At 36.0% G+C, this 22,744-nt stretch overlaps 9 non-coding genes across 9 annotated transcripts; all 9 read left to right on the top strand.

The window, feature by feature from the left end:
- The first annotated feature begins 15,990 nt into the window (after positions 1-15,990).
- Trnan-guu lies at positions 15,991-16,064 on the top strand. The gene has a single exon. It is a non-coding gene; the product is annotated as a tRNA-Asn (tRNA).
- Positions 16,065-16,494: 430 nt separating this feature from the next.
- On the top strand, positions 16,495-16,568 carry Trnan-guu. The gene has a single exon. It is a non-coding gene; the product is annotated as a tRNA-Asn (tRNA).
- Positions 16,569-17,023: 455 nt separating this feature from the next.
- Positions 17,024-17,097, top strand: Trnan-guu. Its single transcript has one exon. It is a non-coding gene; the product is annotated as a tRNA-Asn (tRNA).
- Positions 17,098-17,551: 454 nt separating this feature from the next.
- Positions 17,552-17,625, top strand: Trnan-guu. Its single transcript has one exon. It is a non-coding gene; the product is annotated as a tRNA-Asn (tRNA).
- A 2,936-nt stretch (positions 17,626-20,561) lies between these two features.
- Positions 20,562-20,635, top strand: Trnan-guu. The gene has a single exon. It is a non-coding gene; the product is annotated as a tRNA-Asn (tRNA).
- A 428-nt stretch (positions 20,636-21,063) lies between these two features.
- Positions 21,064-21,137, top strand: Trnan-guu. The gene has a single exon. It is a non-coding gene; the product is annotated as a tRNA-Asn (tRNA).
- Positions 21,138-21,572: 435 nt separating this feature from the next.
- Trnan-guu lies at positions 21,573-21,646 on the top strand. Its single transcript has one exon. It is a non-coding gene; the product is annotated as a tRNA-Asn (tRNA).
- A 408-nt stretch (positions 21,647-22,054) lies between these two features.
- Trnan-guu lies at positions 22,055-22,128 on the top strand. Its single transcript has one exon. It is a non-coding gene; the product is annotated as a tRNA-Asn (tRNA).
- A 438-nt stretch (positions 22,129-22,566) lies between these two features.
- On the top strand, positions 22,567-22,640 carry Trnan-guu. Its single transcript has one exon. It is a non-coding gene; the product is annotated as a tRNA-Asn (tRNA).
- Positions 22,641-22,744: the final 104 nt, after the last annotated feature.

Below are 22,744 nucleotides of genomic sequence, written 5' to 3'. Positions count from 1 at the left end.
ATGGACGTAGTGCGCGATACGTATTCCGCACAGAACCATTATTTTCGAAATAAAATTGCACTATTTGCAAGCGTTGTTCAGGCGTGAGTCTATTCATGATGAATTGCCAAACCAAACTGAGAATAAATCACTTGACAGCTGTTAAATCGGTCGCCATCTTGAATAGTAATGCCAATTTAAAGTTATATACCTCGAAAAAAAACACCAGTTATAAATACAGGATTATATTATGCTTTGGAAGTTGATCAGACTGATTAATAAGACCTAACCAGCAAATTTTTCTCAAAATTTCCACCTCGTAGAAACAGCATAATCACTGGATAACTACGAACTAGCGTCTGAAGACGTCCTCTAGTCTAATCGGAGACTTGAACCCGACGGCTCGTTCCCAAGAAAGATAAGAAGATTAAACAGTTATCTATGATAGCGAAGCTCTCTTGGAGACAGAATTCTCACATCTCTACTTCCGCATTATGGAACCTTTCTTCTTTATGTGATAGTAACGGGTGTTTTTTTTCCAGGTATATAACTTTAAGTTGGCATTACTGTTCAAGATGGCGACCGATTCAACAGAAGTCAGGCGATTTATTCTCAGGTTGGTTTGGCAATTCATCATGAATAGACTTACGCCTGAACAACGCTTGCAAATAGTGCAATTTTATTTCGAAAATAATGGTTCTGTGCGGAATACGTATCGCGCACTACGTCCATTTTATTTTGTTTAGCGATGAAGCGCACTTCTGGTTGACTGGCTACGTCAACAAACAAAACTGCCGCATTTGGAGTGAGGCTAATCCTCAAGTGTATGTCGAAATACCGTTACATCCAAAAAAACTGACTGTTTGGTGCGCTTTATGGGCTGGTGGAATCACTTCTTCAAAAACGATGATGGCCAGAACGTTACAGTCAATAGTGATCGGTATAGAGCCATGATTACTAACTTTTTCATTCCTGAATTGAACAACCATGATGTCCAGGAACTGTGGTTCCAACAAGACGGCACAACATGTCACACAGCTCGTGCCACAATCGATTTATTGAAAGACACGTTTGGTGACCGCCTAATTTCACGTTTTGGACCTGTGAATTGGCCTTCAAGATCTTGTGATTTAACACCACTAGACTACTTTCTGTGGGGCTATGTAAAGTCATTGGTCTATGCGGATAAGCCACAAACCCTTGACCATTTGGAAGACAACATTCGCCGTGTTATTGCCGATATACGACCACAAATGTTGGAATAAGTCATCGAAAATTGGACGTCCAGATTGGACTACATCCGAGCCAGCCGTGGCGGTCGTATACCAGAAATCATATTTTAAATGTAATGTCACAAGATCATCTTGCGGATAAATAAAATTCATGTCAATCGAATAATCCATCGTTGTTTTATTGCAATTTAAAGTTCTAAAGCTCTAAAAAAAACAGAATAGAAGTCAATGGGTACTCAATGAGGACTTTAAGGTGGATCACCCATCAATTCGACGTTTTGACCACTCAGAAATTCACGCTTTCGAGCTGAAGTTTGGAACACATTGTCATAATGAGAGATGATTCTTCTTTGGTGATTATTTTTCCAATTTCCGGAACAAAAAGTTAGCAAACTGCGACCACGATTGAAATTACTATAACAGCGATAAACACTGATTTTGGTTAATGCTTCATCCCTAAAAGTCGAATTAAGTTAATCCATACAGTTTTGTTGTTTAATGCACGTAGAAAGTTATAAAAATTAGAATGAAAGGCAAAAGTCAGGAAATCGACAATTCCTGACATTTGCCTCTTATTGTTATTAAATACAATGGACGAAGAAAATCATAATGTATTACACGAACATGTTCACGAGTCAATTCAATTTCCTTGCAAAGATGAATTTTTCAAATAACTGCAAACAAAAAAAATTGCACTCGAACGTTAAACCTTTCTGACTTGTTATTCTTAAAAATTTCATACTTCACGATGGTAACGTCCTTTTTAATGTTTAGTTATCAGTGAAATATAAAAAGCAACTCTCGTTGCTCGTAGTCTATATGAATATTTCTTTCAATTCATTTTGAAGGGAGCTCCGCAATTCTTCAATCTTTACCACCAGAATTCGTTCAAACTTTCTGTAAATTTTCAGAACTGATGCATTATTGGAGAAAATGACCTGAATATTCAAACAACACCCAATGTTCAAGATTGATCTGTCAAAGACAAAGAAGTTCCGATAACAATTTCATAAAAATCCATTTCACAAAAACTTTCGTCATTCTAACGCTACATCTACCTATACCACTCAAACCACAGTCATTTATCAAATGATTTCCTTTTAAATACATCACATATACAACACCTAATGTTCCAATTAAAAAAAAAATATTTCGTAACACGATACAAAGATTATCTCATATTGTCTTGAGTTGTTTTCTTATGGCATCCTAATAGTTTGACATAATTTATGTAAAACTTTATGGTCAATTTCAAGAATATCTCTCCATTCAAATCGGAGGAACCAACAAGGTCGATTTAGAATATAATCAGCTTTTTCGAGCACCATCCTGGGTATTTGGATGTTTGTAACATTTTTACTATCAATTTAATTATTCATTCGGAAGAAACAAGAAATATTAAAAATCCGTACTTGATGTTCTAAGATATTCCAGTATTTTTCAAACCTACTCTTTGTATCGCAGTAGTCACTTTGATAGTGATCACAATTGTTTTAAAAAACCGTTTGTAGCATCAGGAACAGTCGAATTAACATAATTACCAAATTGGAATGCACCAGCCAGAATTTGCCACTAATAAATAATAATTCAATGACCGTGAATACAACATTTCATTCTCATTATACAAGAAACTTCCTCCTTTCCAATTTTAAATATCTAATGGTGAGCATTAATTTAGTCGGTACCAATTTTTCAAGAGTACTATTTCGAATTTGTAGCCAAAACTTAACATCAGCAATTGCCAACTCAATACTTGAGTTAGCGGAGACACCCTTAGAAAAAAGAATATAACAGGACAATTTAGGATTCTCGAAATATTATCCACGATAGTAGTACCTCTAGATGTAAGTTCATTTTGAGTACGAAAATCGAATACCTCGACAATATTTCATAAACTAAATTAGATAAACCCAAAGATAGAACCCTGGGGTACACCCTAACTTAATTTTTTTTCGAAGCACCTACTAGAAGGATGTAACTTTGATCGTCCAAAATTCTTCAGTTATATATGATATTCCGATCGAAATTGATTGCTCTAGTCTTTAGTCAACGAACCGTTATAATTCTTGAGCGATGCGGAACATCAGGTGGCCGTGAAATTCATCGAGTTCTTGAACTATGAAATTGAGTCGTGGAAGTCGTAATAAATATTCGTCATTGCCAGAACCTCGATCAACGTCGCTCGCCACTGGATTTATATTAGTTATTTATTCATTCCCTGGTCGGATGAGCGTTGTGGAATAATTTTGGGGTCTTCGAAAATTCCACGTTTCAAAGACATCCCGAAATACCTTCAAAGTTTGATGAACTGCGAGAAATATCTCTTCTAACTGGTGTTTTGACATTGGTGCATATTCGTTCATATTTTGGTATCAGTTATTTCTGTAAGATAAGTACTAGTAGAAATAAAGAGTAGCTTTATTTTAATGCTTCATACAAAGTCTTTCAACTTTTTGCCAACCAGAACACAACTTTATAATGCCCCTCTCTCGTAGAAGCCATTGTCTCTACTGACAAAAAACTAGAAAGAGCAATTTTCACAGACCTCTTATTGAGGCCAAATGTGTACCCCCAAGCGCGTTGCTCATAGAAGGAAACAGGTGATAGTCACGTGGTGCCCGGTCCGGACTATAGGGGGGATGCATAAGAACTTTTCATCTGAGCTCTTGGATTTGCTGGCGCATCATCAAAGATGCGTGCAGCCTGTCGTTGTCCATATTCCTCTCCTATTTACCGCAGCTGGCCGCTTCTGTTCGATAGCCAGCTTCAAACGGTCAAGTAGTTCAGTAGAGGGCAGAATTGAGCGTTTGGCAGTAGGAGAGCAGCCACTACTAGAGCATTCCCTGCCAATCCAACCAAACACACAGCAATACCTTCTTGGACGTCAATCCTGACTTGGTCACCATTTCCACCGACTCACCGCGTTTCGACCACGACCGTTTTCGCTTGACGTTGTCGTAAGTGATCCCCTTTCCATCACGAGTCACCAACCGTTTCGAAAATGGGTCGATTTTGTTGCAAATCAGCAGATAAAAGTTCGGTTCATGTTCAAGTTTTTTATGTTGACTCGTGTGGTACCTATACATTGAGCTTCTTTTCAAGACCAGCCTTATGCAAATGGCTCCAAACGGTTCTTTGTGCAATATTTAGCTCTTAGGCAATTTGAACAGTGCTTACATTACGGTCGGACTCGACAATGACCATAATGTAATCGACATTTTCGACAATTGGCGTTCCAGTGCGTTTGACAACTTCGACATCGAAATTACCGGAACAGAATGAACAAAACCAAAATTGTACGTAGTTGGCGGTTACAGTCTCATGACGATGAACACTATTCACATTTTCAGCCGTCTGGCTTGCATTTTCGCCTTTATCGAAGTGAAACTGTGAAATATAGCTTACTTCCGTTTGCTAATGTCCATTCTCTTCTATGAGCTGCTCCCTTACGGCATAACTGTTTACTCGAAACTGTACTGTCAACAATTGGACCGTCTGAAGGAAGCAATCACCCAGAAGCGGCCAGATTTGTCCAATAGGAGAGGAATTATGTTCCATCAGGACACCAAGCCACATACATCGATAGTTACTAGCCAGAAGCTCCGGGAGCTTGGTTGGGAGGTTCTTATGCATCCACCTTATCGTCCAGACCTGGCACCAAGTCAATACCATCTGTTTCTGTTCACGGCGAACAATTTTGCTGGTGAAAAATTCGCTTCAACAGAGGCTTGTGAAAATCGACTGTCTCAAGTTTTTGCTAATAGGGATGAGGGCTTTCATGAGAACGATATTACCTTCGAAATAAGTTATCTAACAAAGCGGTGCAAAAATAATGAATTAATTTTTTTTTCTACACCTTATAAAAAAATTGCAGAACCTTTTTGGAGTATATAAGACGAAATATACACCAATTGTGAAGAACTGAAAGTGAGGAGGCAAAGTATATTTTTATAAAATATAAAAAATGATATTGGACTTTTCCGATTTCCGGAGCGTCAGAGATGCCACAGGAAAAGCGCCATAAGTTTTCGTTCCAACAAAACGATCGAGGAAACGAAGGCAGGATCTCAGCTATTTCCTACCGTCAAGATTGATTGGAAAATTGACGGTTTTTTTCCTCGGCCCCAAGGTTTACTTTTCACGGTCATCGATCATTATTGGCGTAGTCTCGAAGTCTTCCGCTGTACCGTTCAAATTGCTTGAGGATGAACCCGCCTGTAATTGGTAATTGTTGAGAGTTGCTGGTCTACGAAGGTCTTGTTTTGGACTTGTCGAGATGAAACAATCACGGTTGAAAATATGTAAGGCGAGGAACATGGTGTTTCACATCTGGATAATTATATTGAATTCTTCTACTACAGCACTACTAGTTAGTACCGTGTTAGTCCCATCAATATTGGGCCAATTGAAAAATCCACGGCTGATGCACAGATGGCGGTGCTAGTATTGAATCCATATGATTTTTAGTTAGTAGCAACCTTCACACGATAAGTGTCAAAATTTAACAGCAAACCGACCATTAGTTTTTGAGATATTGCGTTGTGAGTGTAGCTACTTTTGTTATTTGAAAAAAGAAGAAAGAAAGAAGTTTGTGCGCTGATAAAATATTGCTTTTTCAAGGGAAAAAATAGAGTCAAAGCAAAATCTGGGCTTGATGAAGAATTTCCGGGGTCTTCACCAGGAAAATCAACCATTATTGATTGGTATGCTAAGTTTAAACGTGGTGAAATGAGCACCGAAGACAAAGAACGCAGTGGACGCCCAAAAGAGGCCTTCACCGACGAATAAATCAAAAAAGTTCACAAAATAATTTTGAATGACCGTAAAATGAAGTTGATCGAGATAGCAGACATTGTGAAGATATCATCTGAACGTTGTACATCATATCATTCACGAATATTTGTACATGAGAAAGCTGTGTTCAAAATGAGTGCCACGCGAGCTCAAAATCGATCAAAAGCAATAAAGTGTTAATGATTCTGAGCAGTGTTTGAAGCTGTTTAAGTGCAATAAATATGAATTTTTGCGTCGATGTGTGACAATGAATGAAACATGACTGTATCATTTCACTCCGGAGTCCAATCGACAGTAAGCTGAGTTGACTGCGCACGATGAACCGAATCCAAAGCGAGGAAAACACAACAGTCAGCTGGCAAGGTTATGGCATCAGTATTCTGGGATGCGCAAGATATAATATTCATTTATTACCTCCAAAAGGGCCTGACCATCAACAGCGATTATTATATAGCGTTATTAATCGTTCAAAGGATGAAATCTTAAAAAAACTGCCCCATTTGAAGAAAAAAAGTTGCTGTTTCACCAAGACAATGCGCTGTGTCACAAATCAATGAAAACAATGGCAAAATGGCATGAATTGGGCTTCGAATTGCTTCTGCATCCACCGTATTCACCAGATCTGGCTGCCACTGACTTTTTCCTGTTCTCAGATCTCAGAAGAATGCTCGCTGAAAAGAAATTTGGCGCCAATGAAGAAGTAATCGTCGAAACTGAGGCCTATATTGAAGCGAAAGACAAATCGTATTACAAAAATGGTATCGAAAAGTTGTAAGATCGTTATAATCGCTGTATCGCCCCCGAAGGCAACTATGTGGAATAATAAAATCGAATTTTTTCAAAAAAATTAGTTTTACTATGGTAGACCGGGGACTTTTCAATTGACCTGGTAGACATTGTAGAACTCTATCCGACTATACACCAACAGTCCAGTTTGATCCAACCGTTGGCTTATCTCAACGACAGGTCTATCTCAACAATTTTTCATTTATAACTAACTGCCAATTGCGAAATCCCCAACCGATTTCTGAACCGATAGAAATTTTATATTTAGAGTTTGATCAACGGTCTTTGTGTCGATACCGCGATACTTCTCGAAAGAAGTGCTTGTTTTCAATATCGTATCTGGCATATACACGTCACATATTTATCCTCAAGATACATGGAAATATCTGGAGTCAGACGGTCAACAACTCGGTCATTCGTTTATCTCGAGGAGAATACAATCTCCTCGTTTGGGGATAAACAACTCGATATTGTATTATTGCTATTGGTAGGCCAGCAGATCAACTACCTAGCTTCGGAGAAATATTGGATGTGGGGTGTGCCACAGGGTTCTATCTTGCAGTCTATATCATTTAACCGTGAAATATTGTCGAGAAATTCGATTTTGATAGAAAATTATAATAGATTGCTGTGAAGAACAAATTTGTATTTTTTGTATAGGTGGCGGCTTTGCTAACCTAAATATTAAATTAGCAGTGCCACTCAGAGATAGAGAAAATAGTCATATGGAGTACCCCAGTGAGGGATCTACCAGCATAGTGACGGGGTCCAAGGGACGAATGCTCTTCGGCGAGCAAAGCGAGTTGTCAAATAAAAAGCTGTTTATGGAGGTGCATAAATGTCTTGTTTATTGACAAAGCTGAAACCATCAACAGTGAATATAACAAAACGTTATTGGATCGAATGAGTGCGAAAATTAAGACAAATCGTCCTCAAATAAAAAAGAAGAAAAATCTCTTTCACCAACACAATGCTTCTAGTTACAAATCGATTAAAACTATGGCCAAATTGATCAAATTGCGCTTGCAACTTCTGGAGCAACCAAGTTCCTCCAGATCTGGCCACCAATGATCACTGGCTTTCAGCAAACCTCAAAATAATGAGCCAGGGAAAGAAATTTGGCTCTAGATATTAGATTTAATTAGGGAGGTTCTGTTTCACTGCGACCAAATGGTCTATTGTGCCCCCCATCAGAGCTATTCTCTGCATAACGTTATTTACAGCTCGCCTTCCAGTTCCAGAATTCTAATGAACTCCAATATCTAGGATGGCTTCAAAGACGCTAATTCCTCACTTCTACAAGTTTCTTATCCAAAACAGGTTTTCCGTCACCAGGTGATCCAGAGTTTCTTCCTCGTCCCCACAGAATTTGCACTGGTCATTTTCTGTTAGACCCATTCTCATGAGGTGTTTCCTAAGACGACAATGCCGTGTGAGAAATCCAGTGAGGAGGTGTAGCATATTTTTACAAAGATCCAGTTACTTCTTGGATCTTGTAGAGTCGAAGTTTCGAAGAAACTTTCTGGAGTGATCCAAACCAGGAAGATTACGCCAGAGTATTTCTCTTTCATTTCTTCCTTCTCCTGAAACTCTTTCTTGTAGGTACATTTGTCTACGCCACAGAAAGGTTCCGGGTCGATGAAAGAAGTTTGTGATCCTTTTCTGGCAAGTGTGTTGGCCTCTTCATTCCCTCTTATTTCTGAGTGGCCAGGAACCCAGATTGAAAAGACCTTGTTATTCTTGCCCATTTTCATTGAGTTTTCTTCGGCATTCCAATACCATCTTAGAATCGATGATATGTGAGCTCAGTATACTTTGATTGCAGCCTGACAATCGTAATGTATTGCTATATCATATTTCTGATAGTTTCGTGCTAGGTTAATTTGGCTCTAAAGAAGAAGTGATTACTGAGGTTGCAGCCTTTTTCGAAAACAAAAACGAATCTTTCTACAGAAAAGGAATTGAAAACTTAAAAGATCGTTGGAGTGCATGTGATATGTATCACTCTTGAAGATGATTATGTTGGCAAATTTAATCGAATTTTTCAGAAAAAATATGTTTCTAGTGGAACATGACCGGTACTTTTGAAGACAGCATTGTTCCACACCTACTACAGCTTTGTTTGTAAAGATTATAGTACCTAATTTCCCACGCATATTGACTATGTTGTGAGAAATCCATGAAAAACAATCCTCATTTTCGACAGCAACAAACCAAAACACGAATTCTCAACAAACTCGTATCCCTTTTTGGAAAAAACAGCACCTTCACCTCCGTTACTTCATGTACAATATCGTTGTATATGGTATAATCTACAAGGAAACAGACGTAATTTATATTTCTGATCACCTACTGACCCCATTGGCTATACGAATATGAAACATTACTTAAACAGTCGGTGTACCCACTTAAGCTTGATCTTACCCGACCTCCTCAACGTTTCTCAATCTTATAATACAGTGAAGCTGGGACTGTGACAATAAAATTAAGTGCATATGTTGCAATATCCATTAAACAATAATTTTTGGTTGTTTCAATTAAAGAACTGCTAATTTGAACAGTTACTTATCATTTTAATTCTTCGAATGTTGTATTTTTCGATTCCCATTTGCCAAGTTTCTTCGGAAAATGTTCCAAAAATGCAGGATGATAAGCTAATTAATATGTTATTGTAATTCCACAAGGGTTTAATATTCACAAACATATTTAATATACGAAAACGGAGAGCTAATCAATAATTTGTACTCCCGCCAAATTTTTACTCTTGTGAATAAGAATTCCTTAGGAATGGATTGAAATAATCAATGTAGTAATAATTGAAATGAATATTATCACTAAAATAAACCTTCTTCCTGCATCTGTAATCCTTCATTTGAAAATAAATTTTGAAATATTAAATTGTTTCTGTTCAATTCTTAATGATATTAGTACGTATAATATTGAATATAAATGAAAAAAGGAAAATTTCAATATATAATAATATTTGAAAAAGAATACCCATCGTAATTCAATTTTCATTCCGTAATTCCCTTATTGTTTATAAGAATCAAAGCGATAAATGTTAATATAAAAATGGCCGATTGGTATATTTTCCATTCCCTTTAATAAAGCGGGGGTGGTTTCCACCCATATTTGCCCAATATGGAACGATTCTACATGCTACAATAACCAATAGATCATCAATCCCCTTCATTGATCATTCAGATATACATTACAAATCAAAGCAATTATGTACTCACGCGAAAAGGCTGAATATTCAAGCAGAAAACCCCAAAATACAGGAGTCACTAGAACGATCACTTAACAAAACACTACACTATGTACGAATGGTCCAATGTTACCACAGCGGAATCTTCGATATCACTGACGATTCGAGTCAATTGGACATCGTTTAATGATACTGTTGTTACTGGTTGTTTAATGTAAACATTCGTTAGGATGCTCGATAAAGTTCAGTCTTACTAGCCTAATGTCAAGATTTATGTTGTCAATTGGAAAGGTGTTATTGAAGCGAATGTCAAATGGTCGACCGCCGTCAGCGACCTCTCCTTTTTCCTCTCTCAACTTGTGACTGAACCTTACAGAATTCTATATTTCATTACAGAATTTTACATTTCACTACAGATTTCTATAATTGAAATTACAGATTTCTGTACCATGGTTTCACAGTATAGAAATCTATAATTTTAAGTTTGAAAGAAAACTGTAAATGAAAGATGCGATGTTATAGATTTCTTGGCAATGGTTGGTATTCACTTTCGTCTGTTCCAGACAGAGGACTCTAGCTTACAATTGCTATCTCAGCAAGAATGGACGACTGTTGTAAGAATTTCATTTTCATTATTGCAACAAGTGCCTATGATGAATTGCTTTATAACGATCTTTTCGTATTCGTATCATATGAATCTGAATAAAATTTTTTCAAGGACATCGAAATGAAACATACCTTCAAGTTAATTTGCATGAACTTGCGTGCTCTTTGGCACAGGTAAAGTAGGTTGTATCTTGCGCTTGCCAGATAAAAGGTGGCCTTCACCTGGTGCTAATATTTCAAAATGCTTTATTGCGTGAATACCCATGTTCTTTCTGATTTCCTGATAACTAATGGTTGCTTTTTTGACAGCAAAAACTCGATAATGCATAGAAAGAATCATCAAATGGCATAGTGCAATTGTGTTTTCCATTTCGAATTAAATATACGGAACCAAATTCTCAATTGAAAAAATAAAAACATGAAAAAACGAGCTGCGTTTTTAGAACTAGGATTTCTTCCAAATATAATTGTCAAAAATTGGTAAATTCATAAATTTTGGGCTAGTACAATGCTATCATTATAAACAATATGGTATTCTGTAACATTCCAGCAATATTGAAGAATTCTGAGCCGAGAGTTGTCTCAAAGGATAAGGTGACGATTGACGTGGTAAAATTCAATTCCGTCCGTAAACAAGATAACTTCCTAATGAAAAGACCTAGCTTCTTCAAATTTTCAGGCTAGTTTGGCATCTCGAATACAGTGGTTAAGTTCCTTAATGAGCCTTTTTCGAAATTTTTGGTCCTGTTAATTTCAAAATGACCAGTTCGATCGAAATGTAATCTTGCACGTGGAAGAAGAATTTCATGATTCATGCAAAATCTTTAGCTAATCACAACATCAAAAACATAGAAAATTCAAGATGCTTATAGGAAAGGCCCCCTCTAGTCAATATCTTAGAATAGAACATGATTATCCGAGTTTTGATTCAAAGTTAGCGACACATTCTTCTGAAAAAGAATCTGAAACTGGATGAATAGCTTGGAAAGCATCATGTAATTTCTAAATTGGACAAATATTCACCAAGTGGTCAATGGTTTCTTCTACACCACACTCAAATAGAATGCCATTTCAAGAGCATACGATTGCAACTACCATGAGCAGTCCTGAGTCGATTTAAAATACACCAAATTTTCTTATAGGCAGATTGAAACATGCAACTTTCTCTGAAGGATTAACAATTAGACTTTTGTTGAAGACATTACATCACTTGATTCTTAAAAACAACATGAGGTTGGTCCGCTTTGCTGCGGTTATCAACATTCCCTGCAATAAAAATCTCCAAAACCAGCATTTCCTGTTACCCTAATTTGATGAGGGATGGAATGTATTTCACAAAGACGAAAAAAACACTTCAAATTACGTGGAAGTTGCTTACACATTCAACATATGAAAAATTCCTAAGATTCTGAATTCGAAACTAGTTACTGATAAATGCTCAATGTTTTCAGCGGAACAAATGTTTTTAATCTCATTTAGTTTTCGAAGCTTTGCATGCCTTACCGCGCTTTGTATCTTGTGGTGTTATAGGTAATCTTTCTTTGATCGTACGCAGTGTGTTGTGAATGTGAGAATCAGATATATTACTTACGCATAGTTCATCGGTGTCGAAGAAATCCAGGAATTTATTGTAGGTACAAATGTCTGAAAAAAAAAGAAACCCAGTGGAAACAACTTTAGAAAGGAAACGATTATCAAAATCGCTAGAGAAATCAAAAATGGCGAATTATCATCGAGGCAGGTGATGTTTTTCGTTGGAAGGAGGGGTGGTTTATTGATACTTTTTCAGCAGGGGCGCCAAAAAATTCTTTGCTTCAGGCGCCAAAATTGCTCGCGCCAGCCCTGGATAAAAATTCATATGTTTGAACATTAAGACGAAAATAAAACCCCTCAATTTCAATAATTTGCTTTCTTATCAAACAACATTTTCCAATCCCTCGCTGATACACCTCATCCAGAATTGCCACCAAGAAACTCCCTGATGAAAAATTGAAAGTGAGCCTCTGAAACCTCTCCCCCACCCCTCTGAGTTTCCGTTTTCTTAAACATCCCCCCCTCGGCTTGGAGCTATTACCAAACTGAAACGGAATTGTCCAAGTGAAAAATTTCCTAATGCGATTTTCACCACGAAACGAGATCAAGCCCGTGGAAATCCGCATCACGCACATTGAAGTGAGGAAGGAAGGAAAAACTAGGGTGCTAGAGTCGAACTGATGGCGGTAGAGAATACCCCCGTGAGTGGATAAGTGGTTTAAATGCAGTGTGCGCTCTGCTGAGCGAGACTCATGTCTACAAAAGAAAATCCAGCGGACCACCTCGACACGTTTCCAGAGGATCCCTCGCTTTTTACGTACCGACTGCGGCTTATCCGCCTGCGAAGGCGGCGGTGCCGGATTGTCGAGATTTTTCCTTGAGTTCAGGAATTTTTGGTTTTGTTGAATTTTGAGGAGAATTTTGAGTCGTAATGGATTTATTAGTATCTTGTGCCCATGAATTTTTGTATTGATATTCTCTAAATTGATGTTTCTATTTGAAAGGCAACCATACGATGATTGACATTTATATTTCAGAAATGGATAGAAAAACAAACCTTGGATGGGTGACCAATTAATAAGTGGATTTTTGCAGATCTCAAAAAGAGGCTCCAAGGAAAGAAATTTGACTCTTATCAAGGAGTGATTGCCGAAGTTGAAGCCTATATCAAACGAATTGAATTGAACGGTAAATAAATTTTATTATTATTATTGTAATTTATTATATAGACGAATCTTCTTACAGAAAGAAGGTGACTATTTTGACGAATAAAGTCGATTTTTAAAGGAAAGAAACCGTAAAAATTGAATTTCTACACAAAATCCGTAATATCTCCTCCAATATTGGGCATAGCCCCATCAAACGAACGTTTTTTATAGATCGAGATGTGATCTAAAACATATCGAGGTTTCAAGTCCGTATCTCGTCTCAAGGAGAATTGACAGCATCAAGAATATCATCAAAATTTTTTCCGAAAATTTCAGTTTACAGCCTATAAATCCTTGAATAATGGACTAATCGTTTTACTGCAGCCTTTTTCGCGATCTACCTCATCGTATCAATCGGAAGAATGGTATAAACTTCACATATCGGAACTTTTCATTTTTCCTTTTTTTTTAAGGGTTAGGTATCTATTGAAAATTTTTGGGGAAATTTTTCGAACAAAAAATTTTCGGGTGAGTACGAAATTCGGCTCATTGGGGATGGTTTATTTTTACATCGCTTACCGATTGTTCATGGAGCTCACAGTTTATGAGAATTTTAAACTCAAAATTTGAAAAAAAAACCGTAAAAATTGAATTTCTACACAAAAATCGTAATATCTCTTCCAATATCGGTCATAGCCCCCTCAAACACAAACGTTTTTTATAGATCGAGATATGATCTAAAACATATCGAGGTTTCAAGTCCGTATCTTGCCTCAAGGAGAATTGGCAGCCTCGAGAATATCATCAAAATTTTTTCGAAAATTTCAGTTTACTGCCTATAAATCCTGAAATAATGGACTATTCGTTTTACTGCAGCCTTTTTCGCGATCTTCGTCATCGTATCAATCGGAAGAATGCTATAAATTTCCCATGTAGGAACTTTTAATTTTTCGTGTTTTTTTAAGGGTTAGGTATTGAAAATTTTAGTGAAATTTTTCGAACAAAAAATTTTCGGGTGAGTACGAAATTCGGTTCATTGAGAATGTTTTAGTCTAACATCGCATACAGATTGTTCGTAGAGCTTACAGTTCATGAGAATTTTAAACTCGAAATTTGGAAAAAACCGTTGAAATTGAATTTCTACACAAAATTTGACCTTTTCGATCGTTTCCCTATAAACCATTCAATAAAGCAATTATGAATTTTGTTCCTCACTTTCTCCATTCACTCTAAAAAGGTGTAAAAAGTATCCAGTTATAGTTGTAAGAAAAAGTATCGATATTCCTCCAGTATCAAATCTATCCATTTCCTCCAGAAATCTGGCAACACCGCTCCTCCTTTTCCCGTAGTTGTAGCCGTATCTTCGACTCTTCACTTTCCCGTCCAGCCTTCCACTGGTCCACTGTCCTGCGAGGGACTGAAATATTAGAGCGTATTTTTAATGTCATGTTTTATGATGGCAGAGTTATGATGTCAAAAGGTTTCGTTTTATTACTGACTAGTCTGTGCGGCTCTCGTATTTCCACACGAACCAGAGGATCGTAGATTGGATTCTGGGTATATTGGAATGCCCTCTCTGTTCGTTCCCCGGACTTTACATATCGGTCCCCCGCAGTTAAAATGTGAATTATTATAGTTTCGTGTAATTAAGGATTGGTGTTTATTGCCTCGATTTGAGGAAATATATGGGATCATGGATGAAATCCATCGGTGGAGGACCAGACAGGATGGAAATTTGAGTTGATGAGTCAATGGTTGATGATATTTCGAATTTTTCTGGAATTTTTTTTTGTGATGATCATTTGCCAATCTTAATCGATTTTTTCTCAACTGAGTCAAAAATGCGTAATTCGAAAAAAAAGCACTTAAGTGAAGTAGGAGCTCTTGCTCTTTTGTTCAAATTCGTCTTCATGTAAAATTTTCACGAAAATATTTTGCTTCAATATATTTTATTCATTTCAAGGAATAGAAACGGTACTATTGATCTCTCAATGAAGGGACTGGAATTTCAAATTCAATCCTTCAGTAGGTAATTGAATTAAGAAAATTAAAAATATCCTGAGCATTGCATAATGGGGCTAAAGGTGATGACCTCTGCTATTTAGGAGCTCAAACTACTATGAAATTTTCAATTAAGTGCGTTTTGAACTGGAGCTTCTACAGTATTTCAACAATTTTCAATTCTGGACAATTATTCGATGACTAGAAGTTTTCAAATCTTTTTTTTCTAAACCTATGCATACAATAGAAAAAGGGAAGTACGTTCCTAAGTATAGAACATTATTTTGCGAGATGTAGCTTGAAAATTGGACTTCAGGTTCAACAAGTTGTAACACCAGCAGTATTTTGTGCTTCTAAGTAAAAGTCATTCCAAATTTCATAATATAGGTAGGTACCTACTTCCGAAAGAAAGTAAAATCCTCTAACGATTGTAACTCTAAAGATCTGCCGCTAAGCATTTTTCGAAAAAAACAAAGAAATCCTAAACGTATTGAGTGAATATGGATCAATAATTTCTGAACTCATTGATTGACTTGTTTTAAACTGGGCCACAAGTTTGAAATGTTCGTGAAAATCACTGAATAGTTTTCCCATGAGTCAAATCTAGTAACGCCAATGTATTCTAAAATCTACAATACAGATTGATAATTACCTTAGGATATTTACGATTTAAGAAACGCCGGATACTAGTGACTATCACTAAGCCTCCGTGGCGCAATTGGCTAGCGCGTTCGGCTGTTAACCGAAAGGTTGGTGGTTCGAGCCCACCTGGGGGCGATAATTTTTTTAAAAGCATAACTCTCAAATTGGATTTGAATTTGTAGGATATATTAGATGAACGATATTATAGAAATTCCATAGGAAGTACTTTCTCATTGATTAACTAGGTATATATAGATAAAAGCTCTATGAAAATTATTATAATGAAAGAAAAAAATCAAAAATATCATCTTCTTTCAAATGTATTTTCTGGTCGTTTTAATTATAACTGGTTGATAAGGAGCATATCATATTCTACTCATTTTTTCATTTAAATTCTAAATTGCATGGAGTTAACTCTGGCTTTACCTATATAAAAGATATGCATAAATAAAAAACTAACATATACTTATATGAAATAAACAATAACACAAATCCATTCAACAGTACAGGCTGATTATCACAATGCGCACTCTGATTACAGCCGAAATTTAGTGATCATCACTAAGCCTCCGTGGCGCAATTGGCTAGCGCGTTCGGCTGTTAACCGAAAGGTTGGTGGTTCGAGCCCACCCGGGGGCGATAACTTTTTTAAAAGTATAACTCTCAAATTGGATTTAAATTTGTAGAATATATTAGATGAACGATATAATAGAAATTTCCATACTTTTTCATTGTTTAACTAGGTATATATAGATAAAAGCTCAATGATAAGTGTTATAATGTAAGAAAAAAATTGAAAATATTATCTTCTTTCAAATGTATTTTGATTTTCCTATTTTCTGGTCGTTTTTAATTATAGCTGGTTGATAAGGAGCATATTATATTCTACTCATTTTTTCATTTGAATTCTAAATTGCATGGAGTTAACTCTGGCTTTAAACTCTGTCTTTACCTATATAGATATATAAAAGATATGCATAAATAAAAAAATAACATATACATATACAAACAATAATATAAATCCATTCAACAGTTCAGGCTGATTATCACAATGCGCACTCTGATTACAGCCGAAATTTAGTGATCATCACTAAGCCTCCGTGGCGCAATTGGCTAGCGCGTTCGGCTGTTAACCGAAAGGTTGGTGGTTCGAGCCCACCCGGGGGCGATAACTTTTTTAAAAGCATAACTCTCAAATTGGATTTAAATTTGTAGAATATATTAGATGAACGATATTATAGAAATTCTATAGGAAGTACTTTTTCATTGATTAAATAGGTATATAGAGTAAAAGCTCTATGATAAGTATCATAATGAAAAAAAAAAAATTGAAAATATTATCTTCTTTCAAACATATTTTCCTATTTTCTGGTCGTTTTTAATTATAACTGGTTGATAAGGAGCATATTATATTCTACTCATTTTTTCATTTCAATTCTAAATTGCATGGAGTTAACTCTGGCTTCAAACTCTGACTTTACCAATATAGATATATAAAAGATATGCATAAATAAAAAATAACATATACATATACAAACAATAATACAAATCCATTCAACAGTACAGGCTGATTATCACACTGCACAGTCTGAATACAGCCGAAATTTAGTGAACATCACTAAGCCTCCGTGGCGCAATTGGCTAGCGCGTTCGGCTGTTAACCGAAAGGTTGGTGGTTCGAGCCCACCCGGGGGCGATGTTTTTTTGGAGAGCTCTATCAATTCACAGATTTTGTGAGAAATTAATTTTATAAACGTTATAATAGAACGTGCGAAATGAGCCATTTTTTCACAGAATAAGTAGATACTTACATAGATATAAAAAAAATCTATAAATAGGTATAAACTCTACCGAAACATGATAATATAATTTCATTTAAACTGTATTTTCTGATTATTCTACATATAACTGATCGATAAGGGTAAGGTTGTTTCAAACTCAAAACGGTTAATATCTACACTTCTACCAACAATTCCAAAGATTTATCATCGGAACTAATAAACCAACACAAAAAAAAAACGGCAGAACTTCCTACTACACAAAACAAACCTCTCTTTCTCTCTCCGCCTACAACCCGACAAAAAAATTTCCTCATTTTCCCCCCTTTTTCCGCTTCCTCTTCGGTCCATCCGGCCCCAACAGCTTCAAGATACCCGCGCGTACCCGTTTTCAAGGCCTACGTCGATTGTCACGCCGTTTTAGCTACGCAGCTGGATGTGCCGAATCGAATTGTATCCGTGGCAGGGTACATGTGTGTGACTTTGCATACTTTGTTTGAATATCTGTTACAAATTATTATTGATTTTGTGTTTCAACTTTCCCAGATTGCGCGGTAGAGATTCGTGGAAAGACTCCTTTCAGTGAGGTTCAAGATATTCGGCCAAATCCGCCGAGTTTAGCGGTTGGTAAACGTTGTTCTTCCGGTAATTGACGTTATTGTACGTTTATCATCTCGTCACAATGTTTATATTTTTCAAATGGTCCCAAAAGTACTGATGACTAGGTATCGGATAAATATACATTTGCATAACTGCATATTATTTATTTATTTAATTACTACACCCACCTACAGCCTAAGCCAATTACAGAATGGAGGAAAATACAAAATTACAATAAACAATACAAAATAGTATATATACAGATAGCTACTTATAGAAATTGTGATTTTAAAACAGCCCTTTTTATATCAAAATGAGTACAGCAAAAAATGTCTAAAATATTCTGAACATTGCAAAAATCTTGACACATTCTGAACAGAGGCGAAAATCGAAGTACGTTAGTACGCGGAAAAGGAAGGTATAACGTGGTTACATTTCGAACAGGCAGCCTTGGAACGTGCCAATCCACTGAGGCTAGCAAGTAAGGGCAATCAATTTGAGAACTTATAATATTATGTAGAAAAATAATTCTCAAGTAAACCCGGCGCACTTCTAGGGAGTTCACATGAAATCTATTAAATAAATATTCCTGTGGTATGCCACGATTTGGATACATGCCATCAATTTTGAAACAAACGCACTTCAAAAATCGCCTCTGTATTTTCTCCAAACTATCAATGTGAACGTTATAACCAGGGCTCCACACTACACATCCATAATCTAGCTTTGACCTCACAAGTGCCGTAAAAAGGAGAAAAAGGGTTCGAGACTCGAATAAGTATTCGGAATTTCTGAGTATGAAACCGAGAGTCCTGAGTCCTTCCGAAACAACTGCACTCACATGTGGCACAAAAGTCAGCCCTTGATCAAATAAAACTCCCAGATCTCTACATTCAGTCACTCTGTTTAAAACACTGCCTTCAAAGTTGTACTGAGAATGAATTTTAGATTTCCCACGACCAAAGGATATCACATTGCATTTTTTAATATTTAATGCAATCAATCAATTGATCAATGTCGCTCTGAAGATCCCAACAATCCTCGATGGAACCAATTCGGCGAAACAACTTACAATCATCAACATACAAAAGAAACCGGCAGAGCAAAAATAAATTCAAATCATTCATAAATACCATAAACAGCAGAGGCCCCAAATTAGAACCCTGCGGAACTCCAGATGATGCTAAGAACTCAAATGACCTGAATCCGGAACACTGAACGAACAATTTCTATTTGTAAGATAAGATTCTAGGAAAAGGACGAAATTCGTTGTTAAGCCAAAAGAAGACAACTTTGGCAGAATAACTCCATGGTCCAACCTGTCAAACGCCTTGGAAAAGTCCGTATTATAACGCATATTCATGTCATTTTCGAGTTAAAGCGCGTAATTCAATTATTTTCTGTGTTTTCTGCTTATTTCCATGATAAGAATTTGTATATACCTGAACAAATCTAATAAACCTATTGGACCATACTTCGAAAATATATTTGGCAAAACCCAAACTGCTTTTATGGTCTTTTATGACCTATTACCTACCCAACCTTCTTGAAAGGGAGTATTCGGAGAAAATATTTATCCCAATTGCTAACATTAACAACATCTGCTAGGGTCGGTTAGGAAGATAGTTTACAAAAATTTGTTTCAATCCATCAGTTCGTTTGTTTGTTGTCTGATTTTGAAAAGTGAAAATACCAGTGTTGAAAACGATCAGTTAGTGCAGTTGTGAATCAATTGGTCGAAGACTTGAACAATTTTACAGCTGATGGCAGTGTGCTATTTCATAAATACTGTAGGTATAACAGCAAGTAGCAACAAAAAAGTTCAGTGACGCAGCATTTACCAACCAGTAAGCATAATGCATATAAAAAATAAGAACTGAAGTTCTCATTTGGGCGAACATACCGTTGGCGAAATTCAATGAATCATTTCAAAGTTTGCTATCAGATGTAGAACAACTGTTAAAAAATTTAAGAGCACGAATGATACGACGCTCAAATGTTCCAAGTCCTGAATTTTGAGAGAAATGTGATGTTGAGTAAGGATTATTTTCTATGATTCCTCTCAAGAACACACCTGTAAAAAGTGAATTAATAATTGTGTAAAACTATTAAGCTCAACGCCTTTTTTGCTGTATTCCGTGCAGAAGTTTTTGAACTACATAAACATTGACGATCATGCTCGTTCCGTCAATATCAGTTAATTACCTGAAACTTGATGATCATCTCAGTATTGAATGATCGTGAAAGTAACTAAGCCTCCGTGGCGCAATTGGCTAGCGCGTTCGGCTGTTAACCGAAAGGTTGGTGGTTCGAGCCCACCCGGGGGCGATGTTTTTTTTAGAGTTCTATAAATTCACATATTATGTGCGGAATTCTATTGATAATAGATATAAACGTTCTTAAAGAACTCATCATCCGTTTTGAGGTTATTATGGAATTGAGAATTTTCTCGTTTAATGAATAGATACATAGAATTCAAGAAACTCTATGGCGGGTATTAACAATACAAATATTTTCTCAACTATTGATAGGGTGAATGTTGTTTCAAATTCTATTTTTTATTAGAAACCTATATTGCATTTAATATGTAGTGAAGTTGGACTTCAGCGAACTATGTATATAAAAATGTATAAATAAAAGACATACGTACACATAAATACAAATAAATAACAAACTAATTCAACAGTACAGGTTGATTCATCAGATTATGATTCTCCGCATTCTGAGTATAGCAGAAAATTAGTGATCATCACTAAGCCTCCGTGGCGCAATTGGCTAGCGCGTTCGGCTGTTAACCGAAAGGTTGGTGGTTCGAGCCCACCCGGGGGCGATAATTTTTTTAAGTTCTATAAATTCACATATTATGTGAGAAATTCTGTTGATAATAGATATCAACGTTCTTAAAAAATTTATTATCCGTTTTGAGGTTATTATGGGATTGCGAATTTTCTCGTTTAATGAAAAGATACATAGAATTTAAGAAACTCTATGACGGGTATTAACAATACAAATATTTTCTGATTATTCTTTACTATTGATAGGGTGAATGTTGTTTCAAATTCTGTTTTTTATTAGAAACCTATATTGCAAATAATATGTAGTGAACTTGGACTTCAACGACGTATGTATATAAAAATTTTAAAATAAAAGATATACATATACATAAATATAAATAAATGACAAACTCATTCAACAGTACAGGTTGATTATCACGTTATGCATCTACGCAGTCTGAGTATAGCAAAAAATTAGTGATCATCAGTAAGCCTCCGTGGCGCAATTGGCTAGCGCGTTCGGCTGTTAACCGAAAGGTTGGTGGTTCGAGCCCACCCGGGGGCGATGATTTTTTTAGAGTTCTATCAATTCACAAATTATGTGAGAAATTCTATTGATAGTATATATAACCGTTGTTAAAGAACTTATTATTCGTTATAAGGTTATTATAAGTAATTTTTTCATTTATTATATAGATACATGGAATTTAAAAAACTCTATGACGGGTATTTACAATACAAAACTTTTCTGTTTATTCGTAATTATAAGCTATTGATAAGGCAATTGTAGTTTTAAACTTTATTTTTTATTATAATTCAATATTGCATATACCTATGTATATATGGACTTCTGCGACCTATGTATATAAAAATGTATAAGTAAAAGATAGTATTTTATTCAACAGTAGAGATTGATTATCACGTTATGCAAATACACAGTCTGAGTATAGTAGAGAATCATAATTATCACTAAGCCTCCGTGGCGCAATTGGCTAGCGCGTTCGGCTGTTAACCGAAAGGTTGGTGGTTCGAGCCCACCCGGGGGCGATAATTTTTAATAGCACTACTATAAACTCTCGAATTAAATATAAATTTATAGAAGATATGAGATGAACGATATTACAGAAATTCCAAAGGAAGTACTTTTTCATTATTTAACTAGGTATATATAGATTTGAAAACTGTATGATAAATATTATAATGAAACAAAATTGAAAATATTATCTCCTTTCAAATATATTATCTACTCGTTTTTGTTTGAAACTGGTTGATACGGAGAACATTGTTTTTTACACATTTCTCCATTTGAATTCTAAGTTACATGGAATAAACTCTGACTTTACCTATATAGGTATATAAAAGAAATGCATAAATAATAAGATAACATATACATATACAAACAATAATACAAATCCATTCAACAATTCAGGCCGATTATCACAAGGCACACTCTGAATACAGTCGAAATTTATTAATCATCACTAAGCCTCCGTGGCGCAATTGGCTAGCGCGTTCGGCTGTTAACCGAAAGGTTGGTGGTTCGAGCCCACCCGGGGGCGTTAATTTTTTAAAAGCACTACTATAAAATCTCGAATTAGATCTAAATTTATAGAAGATATTCGAACGATACCTACTATAGAACTTCCGAAAGTAGCCCTTTTTC

This window comes from Harmonia axyridis, chromosome 6, assembly GCF_914767665.1.
Source record: "Harmonia axyridis chromosome 6, icHarAxyr1.1, whole genome shotgun sequence".
NCBI lineage: Eukaryota > Metazoa > Arthropoda > Insecta > Coleoptera > Coccinellidae > Harmonia > Harmonia axyridis.
This window is presented reverse-complemented; position numbering and strand designations above follow the sequence as displayed.